This window comes from Melanostigma gelatinosum (genome assembly GCF_949748355.1).
Source record: "Melanostigma gelatinosum genome assembly, chromosome: 4".
Lineage (NCBI taxonomy): Eukaryota > Metazoa > Chordata > Actinopteri > Perciformes > Zoarcidae > Melanostigma > Melanostigma gelatinosum.
The window spans coordinates 7,154,953-7,162,280 of record NC_136637.1 but is presented as its reverse complement, the minus strand read 5'-3'; positions in this window follow the sequence as shown (position 1 = coordinate 7,162,280).

The window sequence follows — 7,328 nt, the reverse complement described above, 5'->3', positions numbered from 1 at the left end:
GAGGGAGCATCTCTCTTAATCAAAGCGACATTCATTATGTTGGGACAGCTTGTTCTGTCACTGTTCTCCTGCTTAACCTTCACCCATCAGCGCAGGTTCTGAAATCCGGCTCTCATTACAGCCGCGATAGCGACATCTTTTTATAATGAGGAATACTCTCTAGTTATAACGGGAAACCTTTTCCCGTTATAACAACAACGTGTTGTTGGAATTCTTTTTTTCTCATTGTGGCAGCTCTGTATTTCCGAAAGCTCAAAATTGGTTCTTGGTCGGGTCGGTTACTATTTTGATTTTATAAGACTAGAAGATCATAGCTACAGTTTGTCCTTCTTTGAGTCAAACTTCACAATTATGATAACAACTTTATTTTTGTTTAAAGTTCAGTATTAGAAAGAAACCATGCATACACATTATAGCACCAATATAAATATGAATGTATATATTTATTTCAGTAATGCCTATCCCATGATAACAACTATAATGTAAGGATTTAACTAAATCAAAGAAATATCATTTTATCTTTTAGTTTTTTGTTTTTTTTAAATATTCAACTTTTTAAAATGTGTAGACATGTAGTGCTCCCTAATATAGAATTATGGATTTCTATAAAATATCTCACTTCCCAACTCAGGCTTTTAGACTCAGATTCAAATGCAACATTTTGTAGATGTTTATATAGAAATTAGTGACATTAATAGTAAACTTGCATGATTTGAAAGTGTCACTAAATTTAAATAACGTGAATTATTCTTAGATCAGCCAGATAAACTAAAGCATTTATTAGTGATGCCATGTTTTGTTCTATCAAATATGCAATGTAGGTACCATGGCCCCTTCATAACGAGGATATATGCAGAACGGTACCGAGGGCGGCTGAGGTTATTTACTGCGGTGCTGGTGGAGCGGACCAAAGGTTGACTCCAGCGAGCAAGCTGTCTGAGATTTAGAAAACAGAAGAGAACCTAGAGGCAGAAGTGGTTGGACAGTCGAGGTCAGGGTGAATGAGAAGGCCAGTGGAATCGTAATGAAAGGACGGCCGCGCTGAATTGCTCATCACATTTAATCTCATTAGGCTTATTTTTGGAAACTCGATATGGAGAGCCAACCAGACACATGGGAAGGACAAAGACGGTTCCCATGTGTTATCCCAATGTATGATCTCAGTGTTTTTCCATTTTATTCTGCTATATCTGTATTAAAATAATAATTCACATGTTCATGTCAATAAATGATCATTATGCTTCCTTCAGTCACTCGTGGATGTGACAATACTGCCTGAGTTTAAACACGGTAATGACTTCACGTTTGCTGCTCCAAACTTCCAGTGTCTGTTGTAAGGGGGGGGGGGGGGGGCAAAGGAAGTGATGCATTTTATGATTTGGGCAGCAGAAACTGAAGCAAAAAACAGAAGTTTCCTCTTACCTGAAGTTCTATTTATCAATCTAGATTATTTTGGTGTGACCTGCCGAGTTTTAGAGACATTGGCTGTAGAGATGTCTGCCTTCTCTCCAACACAATAGGACTAGAACAACACAATAGGACTAGAACCCTGGTTTGTGGTGCTCAAAGTGTCTTCTTTTCAGAAATCATGACCCGGTGGCTCCAGATTATCCACAGAGCTTGTTGTGAGCAGTTTTATGTTGGAACTATTTGTCCTTTAGCTGTAGTGCCTACACAAAACTGCACATGCAATTACCATCGAGTCCCGTAATATTGAAGAGAAGGCAGACTTCTCTATGGCTGACATCTCTAAAACGAGCCAACTCGCACCAAAACAATCTAGAGATGTGTGTGTTTTTGATTTTGGGGTGAACTGTCCCTTTTTAAGGAACCTTCAAACGTCGCCATCATGAAGAAAAGACGAAAGTGTCTATACTGGCGGCGCTATTTGAGTAGCGTGATGTGTGGGAGTATGTCTATTGCAGTAACGATCAAACAAAGATTTCAGCACAATAAAAACAAGATGCATTCTGGTGGATTGTGACGGCGGCTTTGCGTGAGAACTGGGTTTGTAAATGCATCTTGTCATCTCAAGAGAAAGTTCTGCCCCTCAACCATAGACCGTACACGGGAGACGTAGTCATTGCGACGTCACCCTCTGGTTTGTGGACTGCCGTTATGAAGCCTCGAGTTTGGCGATGTTGCCGTCGCCATCTTGACTTTTTGCAACCGCTGAACAGAAAGTGACCATATTTGGCATGACTGAGGAGTGACGTAGAGACGCCGTATACGTCTCTGGTAGCGGCAACTACCTGTCAGTCACAGTAAGCCCGCCTGCTTTATGGTCTATTTGACTCTAAATGGACCATGATTTACTAAATGAACATTATGATGCATTGAAGAAGACTTGAGACTAGAGATTGAGACCATAAACTTTACTTTACAATGTTTGCTGAGGTAATAAATCAAGTGAGAAGTAGAGTCATTTTTTCATGAACTTCTATGCAATCGGAGGAGTCGTCCACTGCTGGCCGGTAAAGACAATGCAAGTTTTAAGACACTGCATTGGCTCCACTCGGCAGAACCGGAGGTTGCCGCCTGTCCTCAAACACACGGGCCTATTTTATTTGTTGCAATGGTTTTGGGCCAAACGCAGAGATTTGACTGTGATGTTGCACCATTATTCCCAACAGGAAGTGATTTTTAGGCTATGTGCTGTTTTAAACTCCCGTTTTTAGCGTTCCAGGCTGAGTATTTGATGTATCCGCCGCTTGATAGCCACTCCTGGGTTTTCTACTTACCAGTGGCAAAGGGGGCTAACCCCGCAGTTTATCTTGGGCAGTATTTAAAGCAGCGATCAAAGCTGTACAAACCAATTGTCATCACGCGTCTCCGGAGGGAATTTTGAAGTACATTAATGCTCCTTCTTTGGGAAATAATTGTGCCACTCTGTGACTTCATTAGGTCTCCTGGCTGTTTCAAAAGATGTTCTCTCTGGAGGTTGAAAGGCACATCGCTGGCAGACAGCATCCCAAGGGGCTGAATGAATAAAAAAAGGGAGATTATAATGAGATTGAGTTAGCCATGACCAGAATTGGGCTTTTCATTATTCCACTGGCTGAAGAGAGAGAGAGGGACAAGGCTGACATAAAGAAATGTGTTGTTGCAGGACCCACACTCGCCATCTGCCACGGGGGTCCAATGGTAGGCAGCCAATGCATGCTTATCATCGCCATGGGTATCAAAGGGGCCTCCTCTCTGGAGATTGCTCCATTAAAACTGCAAATCTAACCCCTGTATGCAGAAAACACAGAAAACCTGCAACACTTGCTTTTTGATTTATAACATTGAAATGGGGAACACTGGAAAACTTTGGATTGCTTTGTGTTTTTGGTGTGTTTGTCGGCTACTGACGTGTAATTTACATTTTAAGTTATTCAATTTGATTGCTTGCTTTGAATGATGCCATGTGTGCGTTAACCATCACAGGACTTTGTGTCAGCGGTTTTGTGATACTCCCCTATTCAGTTGCACGTGGCAGCAGTGATCCCGAGATCAGGACCATTGATCAGGACCTGTCCTTCTGCCAGTTGTTCAGTCGTGCCACAGACTGCCTGTGTGAGAAAAAAAAAAAAAAAAGCAGAAAAAATCAATAAGTTTCCATTATCTGGTTGGGCAGTGTCACTGGCCCGTCAATGATCCCGTTACAGCGGTGGTACAAGGGGTGACACGGGCCCGTGCTCGATCGCTGCTGACAAGAGGAAAACATGCTGACAGGCACCGGGAACAAGTTGGAACACAGATTTGCACTTCAAGCAGCCGTCCGAGGAGGCGTATCGTGCAAGGCCACCGCGCGGCAAGGGGGTCGAGCTCAGCTGGGGCGGGGTGGGAGGGATGAGAGGGTGTGAGGGTGTGTGTGTGTGTGTGTGTGGAGAGGTTGGAGGGGGGGAATCCCAGCCAGCCTCCTTCTGCTGTCTGACTGTCTAGCTCTCTACCACAAACACTTTTATCCTCCTATAAATTATTCACCTCTGGATACACCAAAGGAAAAACTCTGCTGCACTGATTGTGGCTGAGGGGAAATTCGTATGAAAAAACCTAAGGCCCAGTCTGCTCGGGCCACTCCTGCAACAACAACAAACACCCACCTTAACAGGGTGCTGCATGTGAAGCACCTGCTTTGCATTGTACAGTAGAAACGCTGTGACGTCATCTGTTGCAAAAAAGAAAATCATTCCGGGGGGAAATGTTGCGTGATATCTCAATTGCGTGTCAACAGATCACTTTTGTAGTTTTTGCTCATTAGGTCCCTGACTTATTGGCCGACAACCCGGGAGTCTGCTGAGTCAGTTGTTCCAGATGGCCGGTGAAAGAATTAAGGAAGACATCAACTGTCTCCCGAAAGAACAGGAATCGATATATTTTGACAAGGATCAAATGTGCTTCAGATGAACCCTTTTGGCCCTCCCAAAACACTATTTCCCCCTCACGTCACACCTTTTTACTTGTGTTTGTCCACGTGGGTGATCAGATGACTCCTGATTGTTGAGATCACATATAAAGCAACAGGATTGAATAGTTATACGACAGTACTAACTCCCGTCTGAGGCAGCCTATATAATTATTAAATCAGATGTATGTCAACATGGTTTTCATTCAAGCTCATATTGTCTGAATTGATAGGCCTTGGGACATTATGTGACCTCACGCTGCCTGTTAATATACATTCTTTTTTTTTCAAGGTTACACATATGTGTACAATCTTCCCTCTTTATGCGGTGCACATCGGCCCATAATGACTGGGGAATTCAGGTTAATATGTTGACAAGCTTTAACAACAGCGGGTCATGTTGCACAACACGCATGGCTGCCTCCGTTCACTCCAGCAGCTGACAGGTCCTAATCACGCTGCCCTAAAGGCACTGGGGGCAGAGAGGGCTTTTAATCACTGCGTTATAGACCGGCGCGAGGGTTCAAATTGAGACGTAATTAAAGTCAATGTCGTAATAATTGTTTCAGCTAATTGGGCAGACAACTGCGTTATGTCTATGGTCACATTATTTGGCTGTAATAACCTGAGTCGGAGGATTCTTTTTTTTTATATGACAGTTGGTGCATGAAAATTCATGTTGCAAATGAAATAATTACAAAAATAAAAATGATCAGTGTTGCTTTACAGCCTGATGGCACAGCTGATGGGTGCATTCTTTATTTGTTTTAAAAAAATTGCATGATTGAATGCCAAAATGCACCCAAAATAATATTTTCACGTTTCAAATCATTAACGTGGCCTTTATTAATTCAGCCTCCGCGCGCCCCGCATCGCTTGCTGCGACCAGGCATCATCGTCTTTAGCATCAATGTGTCATTTACAGTAAAGGGGATTAATAATGCAGCCAACAATATGCCCCGGTCTTGACGTGCTCGGCAACATCATTATTTCCTATTAATTACTCGCCAACCGGATGCCTTTGGAAACGGAGCTGCAGTAGGTGTGACGGGGGAACCGGTCAGGGAGCAGCTGCCCTTCATCCCGCCGGGCTCAGGCTGACCTCCTTTTTCTTCTCTTCTCTTTTCTTTTTTTTACATCACTAAACTGGAGGCTTGACAAGCCTTGTACGAGCGCGCGGAGGCTTTTTGATTTGGATGAAGGGAGAAATGTAGACTATGAGCCAGAAATGACGAGTCAGCCACGGTTTCCGGTAAAGAGTAAATTGACGAGAGGAAAAAGAAAATCTGCACGTGTCTGTTTTTGGGCCAAAGTGTCTGTAGTCATCCATCAACGGGCTGCTTTAATAAGGACTCCCATCCACACTGTTTCAGTCACATTTTGTCCGCCTCTGTACTACTTCCTGTTCCACACAACAACAACAACAACAACAAATATGGTGGACATCATGTGCTTTAAATCCCGCAATCATTCACACAAAACGTGAATGTTTACGGTTGTGATTGCATCTGGTGATCACTGAGAGGGGCGTGAAACGGCTCTGTGGGATTAAAAAAGTGTTCACTATCCACTGAGGCCCAGGAGCTTTCTGCGTGCATGACGCCACGGTGCGGTTTCACCCTTCGGACGGCAGGGGGCGCTGCTCATTTCGTTCTGAGAGAACAGGGAGGGCGAGACACAAAGTGGTTACACTGGCATTGAAAGCAAACAATGATAATAGAATAAAAGGAAGAAAAACACAATAGCTGGGAATTAATTCGACAAAATAAAAGTTATGGATTCAGCTTAATCAAAAGAAAAATGTAGCATTTTATCTATTTATTTTCTCTTCTCATTTTCAAGCTGTCTGAGTTTATTGTGATTAAAAAAATAAATAAAATATTCCTGGTATGATTTCTCACTTCACACACACGCACGCACGCACGCACGCACGCACGCACGCACACACACACACACACACACACACACACACACACACTGCAGCCTTCTTCTGCAGGACAGCGAGTATTACGCACTGATGCAGGAATCAAGCTGCCTTCCAGACCTCCTTTAAGGCCCTTTTTTATTCACAGGCGATTCCTCTCCGTTTCCAACAATCAGCTGTGGCTACTGAAAAGCTACAGTCCCCGCCTTGCTCTCAGTGTGCAGGAGCTGCACAGATTGTCTCAACATCACACCAGTAATCAAACAGATCCCAGAACAACAAAAAACAATTCTTTGCCTTTTATCGCATTTGAGGGAGAAATGTAATTACAACCGCGGGTGTACGCAGGTATGGAAAAAAAAATAGCAGGCGACAAATGAATATACAGAGCAAATGACAAAACATGAGGGGGAATAACTGACAGATGAAAAGACGGAGGATGTGCAGCTAACAGGCAAAACGCACCGGTACAAAGCCGCGCACACCTTTTGAGAGCAAGAGTTTGTTTTATTGCGCTTCTCCCGGGTTGTATCTCCTGTCGATTTGAACAATGAAGAAGGAGGAGGAGGGGGGGGGGGGGTAAGTGAACATGCCCTGTTTAAGAAACAAACATGCAGATTAGATGAGATTCTGACAACACAGCTCAGACTTCATGTCCCACAGCTCATATCTCAACAATGGGGGGGAAAAGAGCGTTGAAAAAAAAATCCACTAACACTTAACGTCATTCTGCAAAACAAAATAAAAAAAATGTAAGTAAATGCAAATAATGAGGTGGCATGTGAAAATAAATAGTAGAAGTTAAGTCAAACTGGTATCAACTCTGGTCCGCTTAAGACCCAATGGGTGGCACTGTGATTATTTATTTAGACCTTTCTAGGGTATAGACACAAATATCAAATAATAAAAAATAAATAGTGTGATAAACATTGACGGATTTGGCACACAGGTATTATTATCTTCTAAAATGAAACGCCCCAAAAGTCTGCCTTCATATACAGTGGCGCACAGTGG